Below are 20,380 nucleotides of genomic sequence, written 5' to 3'. Positions count from 1 at the left end.
TTTGGTTCTGTTTATGTGGTGAATTACATTTATAGACTTGCGTATATTGAACCAGCCTTGCATCCCCGGGATGAATCCTACTTGATCATGGTGGATAAGCTTTTTGATGTGCTGTTGTAATCGGCTTGCCAGTATTTTATTGAAGATTTTTGCATCTATGTTCATCATGGATATTGGCCTGTAGTTTTCTTTTCTTGTTGAGTCTCTGCCGGGTTTTGGTATTAGGATGATGTTGGTCTCATAAAATGATTTGGGAAGGATTCCCTCTTTTTGGATTATTTGGAAGAGTTTCAGTAGGAATGGTACCAGTTCCTCTTTGTATGTCTGGTAGAATTCGGCTGTGAGACCATCTGGGCCTGGGCTTTTTTTGGGTGGTAGGCTCTTAATTGCTGCCTCGACTTCAGACCTTGTTATTGGTCTATTCAGGGTTTCGACTTCTTCCTGGTTTAGGCATGGGAGGAGACTACTGTCCAGGAATTTATCCATTTCTTCCAGGTTTTCTAATTTATGTGCATAGAGTTGTTTGTAATAATCTCTGATGATGGTTTGAATTTCTGTGGCATCTGTGGTGATATCCCCTTTATCATTTTTTATTGCATCTATTTGGTTATTCTCTCTTTTCTTTTTTATTAGTCTGGCTAGTGGTCTGTCTATTTTGTTGATCTTTTCAAAAAACCAGCTCCTGGATTTATTGATTTTTTGTAGGGTTTTTCGTGTCTCTATCTCCTTCATTTCTGCTTTGATCTTAGTTATTTCTTGTCTTCTGCTAGGTTTTGAGTTTTTTTGATCTTGCTCCTCTAGCTCTTTCAATTTTGAGGATAGGGTGTCAATTTTAGTTCTCTCCTTTCTTCTCATGTGGGCACTTATTGCTATATATTTTCCTCTAGAGACTGCTTTAAATGTGTCCCAGAGATTCTGGTATGTGGTGTCTTCATTCTCGTTGGTTTCGAAGAACATCTTTATTTCTGCCTTCATTTCAGTGTTTATCCAGTCAACATTCAGGAGAAAGTTGTTCAATTTCCATGAGGATGTGCGGTTCTGGGTGGGCTTCTGAATTCTGAGTTCTAACTTGATTGCACTGTGGTCTGAGAGACTGTTTGTTATGGTTTCTGTTCTTTTGCATTTGCTGAGGAGTGATTTACTTCCAATTATGTGGTCAATTTTAGAGTAGGTGTGATGTGGTGCTGAGAAGAATGTATATTCTCTGGATTTGGGCTGGAGAGTTCTGTAAATATCTATTAGGTTTGCTTGTTCCAGGTCTGAGTTCAAGTCCTGGATATCCTTATTAATTTTCTGTCTCGTTGATCTGTCTAATATTGACAACGGTGTGTTGAAGTCTCCCAGTATTAATGTGTGGGAGTCTATGTCTCTTTGTAAGTCTTTAAGAACTTGCCTTATGTATCTGGGTGCTCCTGTATTAGGTGCATATATATTTAGGATCGTTAGCTCTTCTTGTTGCATTGATCCTTTTACCATTATGTAATGTCCTTCTTTGTCTCTTTTGATCTTTGTTGCTTTAAAGTCTATTTTATCAGAGATGAGAATTGCAACTCCTGCTTTTTTTTGCTCTCCATTTGCTTGGTAAATCTTCCTCCATCCCTTTATTTTGAGCCTTTGTGTATCCTTGCATGTGAGGTGGGTTTCCTGGATACAGCACACTGATGGGTTTTGGCTTTTTATCCAATTTGCCAGTCTATGTCTTTTGATTGGGGCATTTAGTCCATTTACATTTAGGGTTAATATTGTTATGTGTGAGTTTGGTCCTGTCATTTTGATGCTAGCTGGCTGTTTTGCCCATTGGTTGATGGAGATTCTTCATTGTGTTGCTGCTCTTTACCATTTCGTGCGTTTTTGGAGTGGCTGGTGCTGGTTGTTTTTTTCTATGTGTAGTGTCTCCTTCAGGAGCTCTTGTAAAGCTGGTCTGGTGGTGATGAAATCTGTGAGTACTTGCTTGTTCACAAAGGATTTTATTTTTCCTTCACTTATGAAGCTTAGTTTGGCTGGATATGAAATTCTGGGTTGAAAGTTCTTTTCTTTAAGGATGTTGAATATCGGCCCCCACTCTCTTCTGGCCTGTAGGGTTTCTGCTGAGAGATCTGCTGTGAGTCTGATGGGTTTCCCTTTGTGGGTAACCCGACCTTTCTCTCTGGCTGCCCTTAGTATTTTCTCCTTCATTTCAACCCTGGTGAATCTGATGATTATGTGCCTTGGGGTTGCTCTTCTAGAGGAATATCTTTGTGGTGTTCTCTGTATTTCTTGGACTTGAATCTTGGCCTGCCTTGCTAGGTTGGGGAAGTTTTCCTGGATAATATCCTGAAGAGTATTTTCCAGCTTGGATGCATTCTCTTCGTCACATTCAGGTACACCTATCACACGTAGATTAGGTCTTTTCACGTAGTCCCATATTTCTTGTTGACTCTGTTCATTCCTTTTTACCTTGTTTTCTCTAATCTTCCCTTCTCGTTTTATTTCATTGAGTTGATCTTCAACTTCTGATATCCTTTCTTCTGCTTGGTCAATTCTGCTGTTGAAACTTGTACATGCTTCGCGAAGTTCTCGTGTTGTGTTTTTCAGCTCCATCAATTCATTCATATTCCTCTCTAAGTTGTCCATTCTCGTTAGCATTTCGTCAAGTCTTTTTTCAAGGTTCTTAGTTTCTTTGCATTGGGTTAGAACATGTTCTTTTAGCTCACAGAAGTTTCTTATTATCCATTTTCTGAAAGCTGATTCTGTCATTTCATCACACTCATTCTCCGTCCAGTCTTGTTCCCGTGCTGGTGAGGAGTTATGCTGCCTTGTAGGGGGAGAGGTGTTCTGGTTTTGGGTGTTTTCATCCTTTTTGCGCTGGTTTCTTCCCATCTTTGTGGATTTATCTGCCTATTGACTTTGTAGTTGCTGTCTTTCTGATTTTGGTAATTTTAAGTCTGCAGCAGCTGAACTCATAAACCCCCTTTTCTTCTCCCCAGGTGTTCTGGCCCAGGGGTTTAGCACTTTATATTTTTCAGCTGTGTTGCTACCGTTTTCCCTGCCCACAAGGTGGCAGTCTAGTCACACTCAGCCTGCAGAGGCTTCGCTGAGCTGCTGTGGGCTCCGCCCAGCTTCCGTGTGAGCTTCCCAGCAGTCCTGTGGGTGTAGTTAGAACTGCTTCCGCTATGCTGACCCGCCCCTGTAGTGACGGAGTCTCTGTAGTGGCGGGTTGTCTTGGTTACGGAAAATTTCCCCGGGAACTGCAGGGTGTTTCCCGATGGAAGACGCCCCTCCCCCACAGAGCTGAACCGTCCCGGGTTCAGCCGTGTTTCTAGAGGGGCCCTCTTTGTCCTGTAATCTCTTGGCTTGCCTCCTTGCCACAGTTCCCCTTGCTGGCCCAGAGGGGACACAGTCTCGTTCACTTTGTTCAAGGAGCCGCTACTCCCCGCCCCCCGTGCAGGCCGAGCGGCTGCTCCGGGCCAACCAGCGGCGCTGGGAATGCGGGGAGCTTCTCCACGCAATTAAAATCCGCTGCCCTGTGTGCCGCTGCGTCAGCCGAAGCAGCGGCTCTGAGATTCGTGGCACTCCCTTGCCCAGGGGTCTCCTGGCTTGGCTCCCTGCTTCAGCTCCCCTTTCTGGCTCAGAGGGAACTCTGTCTCTCTCGCTCTGCGCAAGAAGCCACTGCCCCCCGCTCCAGGGCGTAGGCTGAGCGGCCACTCCGCTCAAACCAGCGGCGCTGGAGACCCGTGGGGCTTTTCCTGCTGTGAATCTCCTGGTCTGTGGGCAGTAAAAGTCCGTCTGGAAATGCGGCGTCCACTCACCCTCTGCGCCTTCTCTCGGAGCTGCAATCCCGACTTCCTCTTAAGTGGCCATCTTGGATCCTATTTCCGACATATTTTCTTTTTTTTTTTTTGAGACGGAGTCTTGCTCTGTCTCCAGGCTGGAGTGCAGTGGTGCAATCTCGGCTCACTGCGACCTCCACCTCCTGGGTTCTAGCAATTCTTCCACCTCAGCTTCCCGAGTAGCTGGGACTAAAGGTGCGCGCTACCACGCCTCACACTTTTCTTTTTAATGGAAGTAGCTTTGTGGCGTGGATGTCTTATAATAGACATCAATTATTAATTAAGGTCGGATATTAAATACATTCATTAACTGAAAAAGATGGGTTATTACACTAACAAAACTGTGGCAAATGCTTTTTGTAAGTTTAAGTTTATAATGGAAAATGATATGCTAAGTCTAAAACATTCATCGTCTTTTAATAAAATATGATGTTCAGCCAGATTAACAGAGCTTGTTTTCCCAATCAGGTTTCTTTTTTTCTAAACTGAATTCATCAAAAGAAGAAAGAAACCTCCAGGTGCGGTGGCTCATGTCTGTAATCCCAGCACTTTGAGAGGCTGAGGTGGGTGGATCACCTGAGGTTGGGAGTTCAAGACCAGCCTGGCCAACATGGTGAAATCCTGTCTTAAAAAAATAAATAAATAAATAAACAAACAAACATGCAAAAGATGAGTTATTACACTAAACTGTAGCAAGTGTTGCCCTTTTGTAGGTTTGGGTAAAGTCTACATAGTCAGTCAGTCTGTCTGTCTCTCTCCCTCTCTCTCTCTCTCCCTCTCCCTCCACACACACACACACGTACTCTCTATACACATAGATATAGATATAGATATAGATATAGATACATATAGTTTTTACTCATCTGTGTCTTCTGCCTTAAAAGCTGGATCAAATTGCTACTATACAATATTGCCTTTATTTCTACTAATTATATAATTTATTTGTAGGTGAGTTAGTAGAAATAGATGGAAGATCTTCATTGCCTAATGATTCAGTCACATTTCGGGCATGTTGCAGAAAGACTACCATTTTCTGATTTGCCCTGTCAGTAGAATAGCAGTTTCCTACATCTTGGTACAAACTCATCAGCCATTCAAGGCTATACTTTTAGAGGAAGCTAAGATTCTTCCATACTGTCTTGTTCCTCATTCTTACAGTCTTCCATGCTAGTTTGTTCCTATAAATCATTTTTTTGAGACAGGATGTCACTCAGTCTCCAAGGCTGGAGTTCAGTGTCATAATCACCACTCACTGCAGCTTCATCTTCCTGGACTCAAGTGATCCTCTTACCTTAATCTCTCCAGTAACTGGGACCACACATGTGCACCACGGTATACCTGGCTAATTTTATTTTTATTTTTTCCAGCGACGGGGTCTTTCTGTGGTACCCAGGCTGGTCTCAAACTCATGAGCTCAAGTGATCCCACTGACTTTGGCCTCCCAGAGTGATAAGATTATAGGCATGAGCCATCACCTCTGGCCCTGTAAATGTTGTTGTATGAACTTCACTGTCTAGAAGAAGAGTCTCATCTAAAGCTACCAATGAAAATTTTATTTGCCACTCTTTTGCCACTTTGTCAAGTTCTTACATTAACAATAATTTCCTTCACCATCTTAGTAGGCTTTTCTTCTTTGGCTTTTATTTCTCTAATTGTATCCAAGAATGTATGCTTTGTCCTCCCTAATAAGCTGGAACATTGTTTTCTAGTGGGAATACTAGCTTAATTTTTGTAGCATTATTATCCTACAAAGAATATCTATAGTACAACTCCTTCACATGTTAACTCTAACAGTTTATTTTGCCCATGTTTGTTAAGTCTTTACATAAAGGTTGACAGATAGCCTTTGAACTGCCATTGTACCAACTCCAAATGACTGGAATGGCTGCCACTGGAATGTAAGCTCTGGAAGAAAGGGATCTTCGTTTTGGTTACTAAAGTTGTTCCAAGCAGATAGAATAATAATGTATACACACTTTGTTAAATATTTTTTATTGTAGGAACATGCAGCAGTCAGCTGGCATTGTCTGCCTATCATGGGCATGAGAGAAAGAAATAACAAGTAGTTCTTCACTTAAAGTTCGTGTGGTAACCACAGATGTTTTTTACTCAAGACACTCTTGAGACTCTCTTGAAGTGGCAGACTTGTGCTAAAATAGTATCATTAATGCTCAGGATGAATTTCAAATAAGCATTCTACTTGAGTGTGATGGAGAAACTTAAGGTTTGATTCAGTTTAATAGCTTGTAAATGTTAAGGAGCAGTACTTAACCTAAGCATAGCTAGCCACTTAACAATAAGGGAATTTTGTTTCTTTATCTTATATTCCATAAATATATGTCCAGCAACCATCCTTCATTTTTTTGTTTGTTGTGTATGTGTGTGTGTGTGTTTTGAGACAGAGTTTCTCTCTGTAGCCCAGGCTGGACTGCAGTGGCATGATCTCTGCTCACTGCAACCTCTGCCTCCTGAGTTCAAGCAAGCCTTCCACCAAAGCCTCCCAGGTAGCTGGGATTACAGGTGTACGCTACCACGCCCAGCTAATTTTTTTATTTTAATTTTTATTTTAAAATTTCTTTCTTTTCTTTCTTTTTTTTTTTTTTGAGAGGTGATCTCGCTCTGCTGCCCAGGCTGGAGTGCAGTGGCACAATCACAACTCACTGCTGCCTCCACCTCCTAAGTTCAAGCGATTCTCCTGCCTCAGCCTCCTGAGTCACTGGGATTACAGGCATGCACCACCTTGCCTGGCTTCTTTTTGTATTTTTAGTAGAGGTGGGGTTTCACCATGTTGGGCAAGCTGGTCTTGAACTCCTGACCACAAGTGATCTGCCTGCCTCAGCCTCCCAGAGTGCTGGGATTACAGGCGTGAGCCACTGTGCCCAGCCTCGCAACCATACTTTTTAAAACTCTGGTGCACATCATTTCCTCTTATGTTACATTAACATAACAAGTCATATGGATTTATCTGAGTGTAAGGAGAGCTGGAAAAACATAGTTCCTGGCAGGTCAACCACCTCCCAGTGACGACTGCATGCCATACATAGAAGGGGAGAATGAATTTTAGGAGAACAAGTAGTTATCTCTGTCACAGAAGGGAATGGAAAGTACAGTAGTTAACACAAGTTAGACATCTGTATGGAAAATACTATTTGGTTGTACAAATGTGGTTAGAATATTTGAAAGGTATGGGTATCGATGGTATCTTAATTCAGGCTACAATATTGGTATAAAGCAACTGGTTAGTCCAACACCTTCTAGAAATGTGTTTCTTAGAGCATCTGACTAATTTAATTTTATATTTGAGGTTGTAAATCTATGAAGATATTTGCTATTTTGAACTTAATTAGGATCAGTAGAAAAAAAAGCTAGTGATATGCAAATCCTAGAAAGAACCTTTGGAGATAGGAGCCATGTCATCTTGGGTTTATATGAAAAGTAGCAGGAAAGACAGTTCTGGATTTGAAGATGTGTGTGTTAGATTTTAGGAAACATTGGAAAACCACTAAGAATGAGGCTTATGATTCTAATGCACAGTGTACCCCCTGAAGGAGTGAAAAGTCTTAAAATGCCCCAAACTACTTATATGAAAGGTTAGGAAGCACAGTGGTGGGAGGGAGGGCGGGCAGAGTAGAACAGGCATTATAGGTATTATATGTCCATTTACATAGCACTTCTAGTGATTGAGAAAAGATACTAACTAGCCTTATCAAAGAATTTGGTGAGGGTAGTAGCAGGTAGAAATTAGGGTGGAGCTAAAGCCACACCCCCAGAGCATCTTCTCACCATCTCCCCTTTTCCCCTACCCCACCCCATCAGTCACTCCAACTGGGTCTTAGTTTTTGTTTTGTTTTGTTTTGTTTTGTTTTTTTGTTTTAATGCATAAACTGTAAGTCAGAAGGAGGAACTCATAACACATGTCAAGTAGAAGAGAGGGTCGTGAACCTCTTAGGATGTTGTCAGAGGATGAATAGTATTTTTACAAAGACTGATGTTAAAGAAAAGGAAAAACAATATTGATGATTCTTAGAGATAAACTTATAGCTAGAGTACAAAGTCATGAATCTACAGCTCAGGAAACTTGACATAATAGGTGACACAGAACACCTAGTATATTTCCTTTTAATCTGCTCACTTCTGTAACAAGAAGTTGCTCTTTAAATTAGAAAAACTAGAACAAACAAAAAGAAAATAGATAATATACTTATCTGGCAGGGGATATACCATGACCATGAAGGTGGTTCCCAGGGTGTGAGGCTCATCCATTGCACTCTGGTTGTGTTGACCCTTGTGATTTCCCCAAATGCAGAATTTGTAGTAGTGAGGGACTATGTTTGTGGTTTCCCCTGTCATTTGTCAAGTAAGAGATCATAGTGTGAAGTTTATGATATTAAAAACAAATAATAAGAAAATAGTAAGAGTCATCTAGCTTTAAATGATTTCAAGTCTCTAGATCTAAAAGAATTATATCCGAAGGTTCTGAAAGACATTTCTGATACTTCCAGGGTCCTGCCAGTAAGAGAGAAATCATGGAGACAGGTAGATATCCCAGAAAAATGATTAGATGATGCCTTAAAAGGTGAATGTTAATAAATGAAGACACTGAAAGTTGCCTTTGATTCCTGACAAAATTTTTTAAAAGTTTGTTAAATAGATGTTTGTTTTCATTTATAAGCAATTGGAAGACTGTAAAGATGTAATTTTTTTTTTTTTTTTGAGACGGAGTTTCACTCATTACCCAGGCTGGAGTGCAATGGCGCGATCTTGGCTCACCGCAACCTCTGCCTCCTGGGTTCAGGCAATTCTCCTGCCTCAGCCTCCTGAGTAGCTGGGATTACAGGCACGTGCCACCATGCCCAGCTAATTTTTTCTATTAGTAGAGACGGGGTTTCACCATGTTGAACAGGATGGTCTCGATCTGTTGACCTTGTGATCCACCCGCCTCGGCCTCCCAAAGTGCTGGGATTACAGGCTTGAGCCACCGCGCCCGGCCAAGAAGTAATTTTTAACAGTTGTTTAGTAGTGCTTTATGAGTTTGAGTAAATGCTGCATATAGGTCATTGTCAGTGATACTTTCTTGTGTTGGTAAATGGTCAGACCTGATAAGCTTAGTTTCCTTCTAACAGTATGGTTAAGTGATTGCTTTTCTACCTGTGTTTTGTTTTTGTTTTTTTTACTCTTTCCATGATAAAGTTTTCTAATGGCATGATAGGTGTTGCATTTTCTTTTTGGTGATAAACAGAGCTGGGGATATTAGTGGGTTTAAAGCTTTTTTTATATTTTACCAGTGTCTTTAGGGGGACTGACTGAACATCATTTTATTTTTGTTATATATATGAAGATATCTTAAAATTATTTTAATTTGCTTTTTCAGTTGAAGGCTATATACATCTCTTCTTGTGGTGAACTGCTTGCTCATAACTTTTGCCAGTTTTGCTATTGAGATATTTGTCTTTTTCTTATAGATTTTTAGGGACTCTTCAATATATTATAGATGTTAATTCTTTCTTTGTCTTTGTGTTACAAAGACTTTTTTCCATGCCTGTGCATAATGTTCCTTTTATAACTTTTGGAATTTGTGTTTCAAGAATATTTTCTCCACTTGAAGATAATGTTAAAAATTCTACTTAGGGGGCCGGGTGCGGTGGCTTACCCTGTAATCCCAGCACTTTGGGATGCCGAGGCGGGTGGATCACGAGGTCAACAGATCGAGACCATCCTAGTCAACATGGTGAAACCCCGTCTGTACTAAAAATACAAAAAATTAGCTGGGCATGGTGGCGCGTGCCTGTAATCCCAGCCATTCAAGATGCTGAGGCAGGAGAATTGCCTGAACCCAGGAGGCGGAGGTTGCGGTGAGCCGAGATCGCGCCATTGCACTCCAGCCTGGGTAACAAGAGCAACTCTGTCTCCAAAAAAAAAAAAATTCTACTTAGAAGGTTTTTTTTTATCTTACAAAGTCATTTAGCTCTTTACTCTGGATTTTATGTATGTTGTGAGGTAAGAATTCTTTTTTTCCCCTCAGATGATATACCTCACTAGTGCTAGTTATTAAATCTATCTTCACACTGGTTCAAAATGCCACCTTTTAGCATTTATAAATTCTTTTTACTCTTGGGCCTGTTTCTGCGCTCTCTTTATTTTTGATGGATTAGATTGTTTATTTCTATGCCAATACCACATAGCTTGATGCTGCTGATTATAGCCATGTTAACAACAGCAACTAATGTATATTGATAATTGACTGTGTGACAGTCCCTCTTATAAATACTTTAACATATTTAGCTAACTCATTTCTCACAAAACCGTCAAGAATTAGGTATTCTTGATATCTTTATTTTAACACATAAAGAAATGGTCTTCACGAGGTTAAATTTACTCAGATTACAAGGAACTCCAGAGCCTGTACTCTTAACCATGAGGTTGTGATTCCTAGAAGGACAAATTTCCTGTTTTCCTTTTCAAAACTTCCTCAGCTATTCATATGCATTCACTTTTTCATATGAACTTCATTGCGATTTTGATTTAATGTTACTTAGATTTATATAGGAAGGATGGGCATCTTTATAATGTATCTTCTAAAAATAAATGATGTGTTTAGTTTTTGAGATTGTCTTTTATATCCCAATTTTCTTTTTTTCTTTTTTTTATATTTTAAAAATTAAAAAAAAAAAAAGACAGAGTTTCACCATGTTGGCCAGGCTGGTCTTGAACTCCTGACCTCAGGTGATCTGTCCGCCTCAGCCTCCCAAAGTGCTGAGATTACAGGCATGAGCCACCACGCCCAGGCCCAATTTTATTTTCTTATATAGACTCTGAACATTTGTTTTACTTACTCATAGGTATTATTTGTGTGTGTGTGTTTTGAGATGGAGTCTCACTCTGTCACTCAGGCTGGAGTGCAATGGCACGACCTTGGCTCACTGCAACCTCCACCTCCTGGGTGCAAGCGATTCTCCTGCCTCAGCCTCCTGAGTAGCTGGGATTACAGACGCCCACGCCATGCCCAACTAATTTTTGTATTTTTAGTAGAGATGGGGTTTGACCATGTTGGTCAGACTGGTCTTGAACTCCTGACCTCATAATTCACCCGCCTCGGCCTCCCAAAGTGCTGGGACTGCAGGTGTGAGCCACCTCGCCCAGCTGTTTTTTTGTTTCTGTTTTTGTTCTAACTTTACTTTAAGTTCTGGGATATGTGTGCTGAAAGTGCAGATTTGTTACATAGGTATACATCTGCCGTGGTGGTTTGCTGCACCTGTCAACCCGTCATCTAGGTTTTAAGCCCTGCGTGCATTAGGTATTTGTCCTAATGCTCTCCTTCCCCTTTCCCCCCACCCCCCAGCGACCCTGGTACATGATGTTTCCCTTCCTGTGTCCATGTGTTCTCATTGTTCAGCACCCACTTATGAGTGTGAACATTCAGTATTTGGTTTTCCGCTCCTGTGTTAGTTTGCTTAGGATGATTGCTTTCAGCTTCATCCATGTCCCCGCAAAGGACATGAACTCATTCTTTTTTTATGGCTGCATAGTATTCCATGGTGTATATGTGCCACATTTTCTTTAACTAGTCTGTCGTTGATGGGCATTTGGGTTGGTTCCAAGTCTTTGCTATTGTAAATAATGCTGCAGGTTTATTTAGAAATAATTTCAAAATTACAGAAGAATTGTAAGAGTAGCACAAAGACCTCCTGGATACCCTCCACCTAGATTTACCAGTTGTTAACATTTTGTCACATTTCCTTTATGGTTCCCTCCTTGGGTATGTGTGTATGCGTGTCCCCACCACCACCATTTGAGAGTTAATTGCAAACATCATGTCTCAGTACCCTTAAATATTTCAATATGTATTTCCTAAAGCAAGGATATTTTCATATACAACTGCAGTGCAGTTACTGAATTCGAGAAGTTCAACATCACTGCAGTTACCTAATTTCCAGTTCTGGATTGAATTATGTTCCCCAAAAGGGTCCTAACCCTCAGTAGCTGTGAATGGGAACTTATTTGAAAATAGCATCTTTGTGGTACAATTAAGTTACATTGAAGTTATTCTAAATTAGGGTTGACTCTAATCCAATATGAGTGGTGTCCTTATAAGAGGAAAAACACATGTGTGCCAGGTGTTGTGGCTCACGCCTGTAATCCCAGCACTTTGTGAGTGTGAGGCCGAGGTGGGTGGATTACTTGAGTTCAGGTGTTCGAAACTAGCCTGACCAACATGGTGAAACCTCGTCTCTACTAAAAATACAAAAATTAGCTGGGCATTGTGGCACACACCTGTAATACCAGCTACTCAGGAGGCTGAAGCATGAGAATGGCTTGAACCTGGGAGGTGGAGGTTACACTGAGCAGAGACCCTGTGCGCCCTGCACTCTAGCCTGGGCAACAGAGTGAGACTCTGTCTCAAAAAAAAACAAAAAACAAAAAACACTCCACATGTGAAGACAGACACCCAAAGAGAATGCCTTGTGACAACAGAGGCAGAGATTGGTGTGATGCAGCTGTAAGCCAGGAGCAGGACGGATTGCCAGCTACCATCAGAAGCTAGAAGAAGGCAAGGAGGAATTGTATCCAGAGTTTCAGGAGGAGCATAGCCTTGCTGACACCTTAATTTTGGACATTCTGCCTCCAGAACTATGAGATAGTAAATTTGTTGTTTTAAGCCATTTTTTTCTGCAGCAGCCCTAGTGGGGGAATGATAAAGGAAAGGTGATGAGGAAACTAATACAGTAGTCCATACATTTTTCCAGTTGTCTTTTATAACAAAAACCCAAAATCTAATCTAGAGATATGTGTTGCACTTATTTGTCATGTTTCTTTAGTCTCCTTTAATCTGAACAGTTCTTCAGTGTTTATCTTTCATGATATTGATTTTTTTTTTTTTTGAGACAGAGTCTACCTCTGTCACCTAGTCTGGAGTGCAGTGGCATGATCTCAACTCACTGCAAACTTCACCTCACCGATTCAAGGCATTCTCGTGCCTCAGCCTCCCAAGTAGCTGGGATTACAGGCATGTGCCATCATGCCCAGCTAATTTTTGTATATGTATATTTTTTGATATGGAGTCTTGCACTGTCGCCCAGGGTGTGGTACAGTGGCGTTAGCTCACTGTAATCTCTACCTTCTGGGTTCAAGCAGTTCTCCTCCTTCAGCCTCCCGAGTAGCTGGGACTACAGGTGTGTGCCACCACGCCCAGCTAATTTTTTAGTATTTTTAGTAGAGACGGGGTTTCACCATATTGGCCAGGATGGTCTCGATCTCCTGACCTCGTGATTTGCCCAACTCAGCTTCCCAAAGTGCTGGGATTACAGGCATGAGCCACCGTGCTTGACCGACACTGATATTTTTTAAAAATTAGACTACTGGTTTTGTATAGTATATATCAATGAGGATTTGTTTGCTGTTTCCTCATGATTCAGTTTAGATTATGATTTGATGTGAGAGTACCACTTAAAGGCTATTATGTTCTTCAGAGTACAACACATCAGGAGGCATGCTGTGTTAGTCCTACTATTGGCAATATTAACTTTGATTACTTAGTTAAGTGATGTCTGTCAGGTTTCTTCACTGTAAAATTAACATTTCTCTCTTTTTAAACAAATTATAGGTAGGGAAACAGTTTTCACTTTCATTGATGATTCCTTGGCTGAATTAATTATTGCAGTAAGAGTTGTAAAATAATACTTTTCTAGCTCTCATATTCCCAGTTTATTAGTTGGGATTCTTTAAGAGAGAACCTTCCTGACCTCATTTATTTATTATCAGAGTGACTTATGGACTATGTTAGTCAACTAGTTGTAATCTGTTAGTGTCACCATTATTTTTTGATGCTCAAATTCTTTATTTGGTCAGCAAGAGCCTCTTGAAGCTAGTTTCTATGTACTTTTGATAGATCTCCATCATTTACTGAGTACTACTTTATAACTACTTTTGGTATATTAAAAAGCTACTTATTTCTCAATATATTTTTGTAACTGCTCTATAGAAGTCTGCGTCTGATAGCTTTTCAGTTAATTCTCCTACGCTGTTTGTATAAGGGATCATGCAGGTCAGACACAGTGGCTCACACCTTTAATCCCAGAGCTTTGGAAGACTGAGGTGGGAGGATCAAATTTTTCCCTAACTTGAGCCCCAAGGGCTACATGGCTATATATGATCCCCAATACAGGGGGAATTTCACACTCTTGAGCCCAGGAGTTTGAGACCAGCCTGAGGAATTTAGTTGAGACCCCACTTCTGCAAAAAATTAAAAAATTAGCTGAGTGTGGTGGCACATGCCTGTAGCCCTAGCTACTCAGGAAGCTGAGATGGGAGGATTGCTTAAGACTAGGAGTTTGAGGCTGTAGTGAACTATGCTCATGCCACTGCACTTTAGGTGACAGAGTGAAACCTCATCTCAAATAATTATAACGAACCTTAATAAGACTGTTTCTCAGGTTTGCCATTAAGCTGTAATGCCAGAGTTGACTTGAATTTTAGCTATAGATATATAATATCATAGAAGGATTCTTCTATTTCTAGTTCATAAGAGTTATTTTATTAAAAAGGAGGGGTGGATGTGATTTAACCTTTTTTCCCTTGGCTTTTATTGAAATAAATAGCTTTTCTGCTTTTTCTTTTTAAAAATAGAGACAGGGTCTCACTGTATTGCCCAGGCTGATATTGAACTCCTGGCCTCAAGCAATCCTCCCTTCTCAACCTTCCAAAGTGCTGAGATTACAGGTTTGAGCCACTGTACCTGGCCTCTTTTTCTCTCTCTCTCTCTTTGTCTCTTTTTTCCCCCGCCTCCCTTCCCTTCCCCCCCACCCTCTTTAAAAGAGATGGGTCTCACTATGCTGCTGAGACTGGCCTCAAGTGTCCTCCTGCCTCAGCCTCCTGAGTAGCTGGGACTACAGGTGTGTGCAACTGCACCTGACGTCTTTCTTTTTTTTTTAACCTGAACCCAAAATGATCAATGTAAATGATCCTTATTTATTTATTTTTTTTGAGATGAAGTCTCACTCTGTTATCCAGGCTGGAGTACAGTGGCATGATCTCAGCTCACTGCACCCTCTGCCTCCCAGGTTCAGGTGATTCTCCTGCCTCAGCCTCCAGAGTATCTGGGATTATAGGCACGTGCCACCACACTTGGCTACACTTTCTTATTTTTTAATATGATGAATTAATGTTATTAATAGACCCTAAAATGAAACCATTCTTACCTCCTGAGAATACACTATTTTTTCTTTAGTAGAAAAGCCTAGAATAGTAGTTATGAACACTGTCCATTGTAATAGATGAGCACTTGAAATGTGGCTAGTCCAAATTGAGATGTACTGTAAGTGTAGAATACACACCGGATTTTTTTTTTTTTGAGACAGTGTTTTGCTCTTGTCACCCAGACTGGAGTGCAATGGCACTATCTCAGTTCACTGCAGCCTCTGCTTCCTAGGTTCAAGCAATTCTCCTGTCTCAGCCTCCCAGGTGGCTGGGCTCACAGATGCATGTCAACACCTCCTGCTAATTTCTGTATTTTTAGTAGAGATGGGGTTTCACCATGTTGGCCAGGCTGATCTCAAACTCCTGACCTAAGTGATCCACCTGCCTTGGCCTCCCAAAGTGCTAGGATTACAGGCATGAGCCACTGTGCCCGGCCCAATACACACTAGATTTTAATAAGTAAAAAGAATCTAGATAATATTTCAACTATTAAATGTTAATTGCAGGTTGATAACATTTTTGATATATTAGGTTTAATAAGATATTAAAATTAATATCTGTTCTATTTAAATCTGGCTACTAGAAAATTTAAAATTGCATATGTGGCTTATATTTGTGGTTTGTATTATATTTCTATTGAACAGTACCATTCTGGAGCCAAACTGCCTGAGAGTATCTTTGACCTTAGACTAGTTACCTAATCTCTGTGCCTTAGTTTCCTCATCTCTAAGGGGTGAGTGAAAATAGTCCTTAACTGAAAGGGTGGTAGTTATAAGGATTAAATGGGTAAGTGTACACAAGAGTACTTAGGATAATATTTAGCACGTAGCAACCACCTAATGTTAACTGTTACTATTCCTAATAAGAATGCAAGCTGCATGATGCCTGGAACCTTGTTTTGTTCACTGTCACATCTCTACTTTCTAGACTTATTTATTTATTTATTTTAATTTCCCTCTTGTCGCCCAGGCTGGAGTGCAATGGCACAATCTCAGCTCACTGTAACCTCCTCCTCCTGGGCTCAAGCAGTTCTCCTGCCTCAACCTCTGGAGTAGCTGAGATTACAAGCGAGTACTACCACACCTGGCTAATTTTTGTATTTTTAGTAGAGATGGAGGTTTCACCATGTTGGCCAGACTGGTCTTGAACTCCTGACCTCAGGTGATCCACTTACCTTGGCCTCCATAAATGCTGGGATTACAGGCGCGAGCCACTGCACCCAGCCTAGACTTTCAAAAAAAATTTTTTTGAATTAATGAATGAATATAGAGAATTTCTGAGAAACAGTTGGGAAGGAGCTCTTTTGATAACCCTGAATGTCTGTTAGAAGGTTACTACAACCAAGAAAGCATCCCGTAATACTCAGGAAATATATGATGTTTGTGCTTTTCTGATAGTTTTTTTAAAGAAGATTTAAACTGTTTTAATGGTTATTGCTTTATTTAGGTCTCCTATCTTTTAACTGAGTTATTTTTATTTGCCTGGTTAGCCATTTCATCTAGTTCTGAAAACTTTATTGGCAGGAATTATACAAAGTTATCACTTTCTTTTCAAATCATCTGTGGCTCTCTTCTCATACCTAATACTGTGTACTCTCCCTTTTCGTTTGTTTCTTTCTTTTTTTTTCTTTTTGAGACGGAGTCTCACTCTCGTTGTCCAGGCTGGAGTGCAGTGGTGCCATCTCGACTCACCGCAACCTCTGCCTCCAAGGTTCAAGCGATTCTTCTGCCTCAGCCTCCTGAGTAGGTGGGATTACCTGCATGCACCACCATGCCCGGCTCATTTTTATATTTTCAGTAGAGATGAGGTTCTCCATGTTGGTCAGGCTGGTCTCAAACTCCTGACTTCACGTGATCTATCCAACCTTGGCCTCCCAAAGTGCTGGAATTACAGGCATGAGCCACTGTGCCCAGCCCTTTTTGTTTCTTGATTATGATGAAATCTAGTGATTTATCTGTTTCATTGATGTTTATTTGTAAATATCATACTGGATTTTTTTGTTATAATAAGAGAAAATTAAAAGGCAATGAATTAGAAACAAGAGAAAGAAATCTCGGTATGATTTAGAAATAAAAATTCTTTTGGGAGGTTTCCTTTTTTTCCCCCCACCTGAGACAGAGTTTCATTCTTGTTGCCCAGGCTGGAGTTCAGTGACACAGTCTCAGCTGACTGCATCCTCTGCCTCCCGGGTTCAAGCAATTCTTCTGCATCAGCCTTTCCCAGGTTGCTGGGATTACAGGCATGGGCCACCATGCCTGGCTAATTTTTGTATTTTTAGTAGAGACAGGTTTTCACCACGTTGGCCAGACTCGTCTCAAACTCCTACCTCAGGTGATCCAACCACCTAGGCTTCCCAAAGTGCTGGGATTACAGGAATGAGCCACTGTGCCTGCGGAGTTTCTTTTGTTTATTTTATTTTTTTTTATTTATTTATTTTCTTTTTTTTGAGATGGAGTTTCGCTCTTGTTACCCAGGCTGGAGTGCAATGGTGCGATCTCGGCTCACTGCAACCTGCGCCTCCTGGGTTCAAGCAATTCTGCCTTAGCCTCCTGAGTAGTTGGGACTACAAGCATGCGCCACCATGCCCAGCTAATTTTTGTATTTTTAGTAGAGACGGGCTTTCACCATGTTGACCAGGATGGTCTCGATCTCTTGACCTCGTGATCCACCCACCTCGGCCTCCCAAAGTGCTGGGATTATAGACGTGAGCCACCGCGCCCAGGCCTTTTATTTATTTTTATGAGACAGAGTTTCTCTTCTTGCCCAGGCTGGAGTGCAGTGGCACAATCTTGGCTCCCTGCAACCTCCATCTCCCTGGTTCAAGCAATTCTTCTGTCTCAGCCTCCCCAGTAGCTGGGATTACAGGCAGGTGCCACCCAGCTAATTTTTTGTATTTGGTAGAGATGGAGTTTCACCACGTTGGTCAGGTTGTTCTAGAACTTCTGACTGCAGATGATCTGCCTGCCTCAGCCTCCCAAAGTGCTGGCATTACAGGCTTGAGCCATCACACCTGGTCATTTAATTTTTTTTAGATTGTAAATTTCCCTAATTTTGTTTCTTCCTAGAATTTCCCAAATTCCTCAATTCATTTTGTTTATATTATTTCCTTTTTAGTAATAATGTGTGTAAGGCTGTGAACTTTGCTCTGAATACAACCTTTGCTGTAGTTTACTGATAAAGAAAGTTGTTGGTTTTTTTGTTGTTTTTTTGGGGCTTTTCATTTTTGTTTTTTTTTTCTTGTTGTTTTGTGACAGGGTCTTGCTCTTTTGTGCAGCCTGAAGTGCAGTGGCATAGTCATGGGTCATTGCAGCCTTGACCTCCCAAGTGATCCTCCTACCTCTGCCTCTCAAGTAGCAGGGACAACAGACATGCACTACCACACTGGGCTGATTTTTAAATTTTTTGTTGAGACAGGGTCTCCCTATGTTGCCCGGGCTAATCTTGAACTCCTGGGCTCAAGCCATCCTCCCTCTTCAGTCTCCCCAAGTGTTGGGATTACATTCATGAGCCATGATGCCTAGTAAAGTTGTTTTTTATTATTTATTTATTTATTTTGAGACAGTCTCTCTGTTACCCAGACTAGAGTGCAGTGGCGCAATCTCAGCTCACAGCAACCTCTGCCTCCCGGGTTCAAGCAATTCTCCTGCCTCAGCTTCCTGAGTAGCTGGTGCCTGGCTAATTTTTCTATTTTTAGTAGAGATGGGGTTTCACGTTGTTGGTCAGGCTGGTCTCGAACTTCTGACCTCGTGATACACCTGCCTCAGCCTCCCAAAGTGCTGGGATTACAGGTGTAAGCCACCGCGCCCAGCTAGCAAAGTTGTAATTTTATAATTGCGGGCTTTGTTCTCTATTTGACTTAAGTGTATTGTGTCATGAATATTTTAATATAGTCATCTCACTTAAGAAAACTTGGAAAAAACAGCTTATGTAGCATTTCCTTAGGTTTTAAGCATATATTCTGTTATTAGTTCTCAGTGAATGCTAAGCAACAATGAAAAAATTGTTTCTAGTCAGAAGCAACTAAAGCATTTATAGGTAATTTCATGGAATTTATCCATTCTCAAAACTAATAATGTTATAAAATGGGGACCATAATATGATAATCTTTATATGATTCAGTTCAACAAACTTTTTTACATGCTCTGAGCAAGCAAATACTTCTCATACTGTTTTTGTTTGTTTGAGACAGTCTTTCACTCTGTCACCCAGGCTGGAGTGCAGTGGAGAGATCTCGGTTCACTGCAACCTCCACTTCCTGGGTCCAAGCGATTCTTGTGTCTCAGCCTCTCAAGTAACTGGGACTACAGGCACACACCACCAGGCCTGGCTAATTTTTAAAAATACATTTTTAGTAGAGACAGGGTTTCACCAAGTTTGCCAGGCCGGTCTCAAACTCCTGGCCTCAAGTGATCTGTCTGCCTCAGCCTCCCAAAGTGCTGGGATTACAGGCGTGAGCCACTGCGCTCAGCCCTAATACTGTTTTAAGAGCACAAAGTAGTATCAGGATTACAAAAATTCTTAACATTGTTGCATTCTAAAATAGTTTTCCACGGAATATTTGTGCCTTTTTAGGTGGAAACTTCCATACCTGTATATACTAAACTTTGAAAACCAAAAGGTTTTATTTTTATTAAAACTTATAAATTTTTAACTTATATATACACATAGTTATGTACATATTTTAAACAATGATTTTAGGGTTGAAATAGTATAGACAGAAGTAAGCAATATCTCAGAAATATGAAGTTCTTGCTTTAATTTTTAGGTCATCCTAAGGAATGAAAAGTTGAATATAAATGATCATTTGTAGCACATGCTAAAAGGCTCCCCATGTAATATGAAAGTAGAAAGAAAGGAAACATCAGCCAGATACAGTGGCTCACACCTGTAATCCTAGAACTTTGGGAGGCTGAGGCAGGCAGATCACCAGAGGTCTGGAGTTCGAGACCAGCCTGACCAACATGGAGAAACCCCCTCTCTACTTAAAATACAAAATTAGCCAGGCCTGGTGGCACATACCTGTAATCCCAGCTACTCAGGAGTCTGAGACAGGAAAATCACTTCAAGCTGGGAGGTGGAGGTTGCAGTGAGCCAAGATCGTGCCATTGCATCTAGCCCAGGCAACAACATCAAAACTCTGTCTCAAAAAAAAAAGAGAAACAAAGGAGCTGGGCGCGGTGGCTCTTTGGGAGGCTGAGGCGGGTGGATCACCTGAGGTCAAGAGTTGGAAACCAGCCTGACCATTATGGTGAAACCCCATCTTTTAAAAAAAAAAAAAAGGAAACATCAACTTTTTTAAATCAAAAACTTTATATCTCTTTTTAATATAACAGCTGTATTGAACTAGAATGAAAGCATTCATGCTATTTCCACATTAA

At 40.9% G+C, this 20,380-nt stretch overlaps 1 protein-coding gene and 1 pseudogene across 1 annotated transcript in view; both read left to right on the top strand.

Annotated features, from left to right (window-relative positions):
- Window positions 1-20,380, top strand: part of YES1 (YES proto-oncogene 1, Src family tyrosine kinase) — a 102,711-nt gene that overhangs the window by 13,483 nt on the left and 68,848 nt on the right. The window lies entirely within an intron of this gene.
- LOC135276176 (U1 spliceosomal RNA) lies at window positions 8,007-8,155 on the top strand (annotated as a pseudogene).

This window comes from Aotus nancymaae, unplaced genomic scaffold (assembly GCF_030222135.1).
Source record: "Aotus nancymaae isolate 86718 unplaced genomic scaffold, 86718_ANA_hifiasm-v0.15.2.pri h1tg000020l, whole genome shotgun sequence".
NCBI classification, from domain to species: Eukaryota; Metazoa; Chordata; class Mammalia; order Primates; family Aotidae; genus Aotus; species Aotus nancymaae.
Note: the sequence above shows the minus strand (reverse complement) of the source record. Positions and strands in the feature narration are given on the sequence as shown.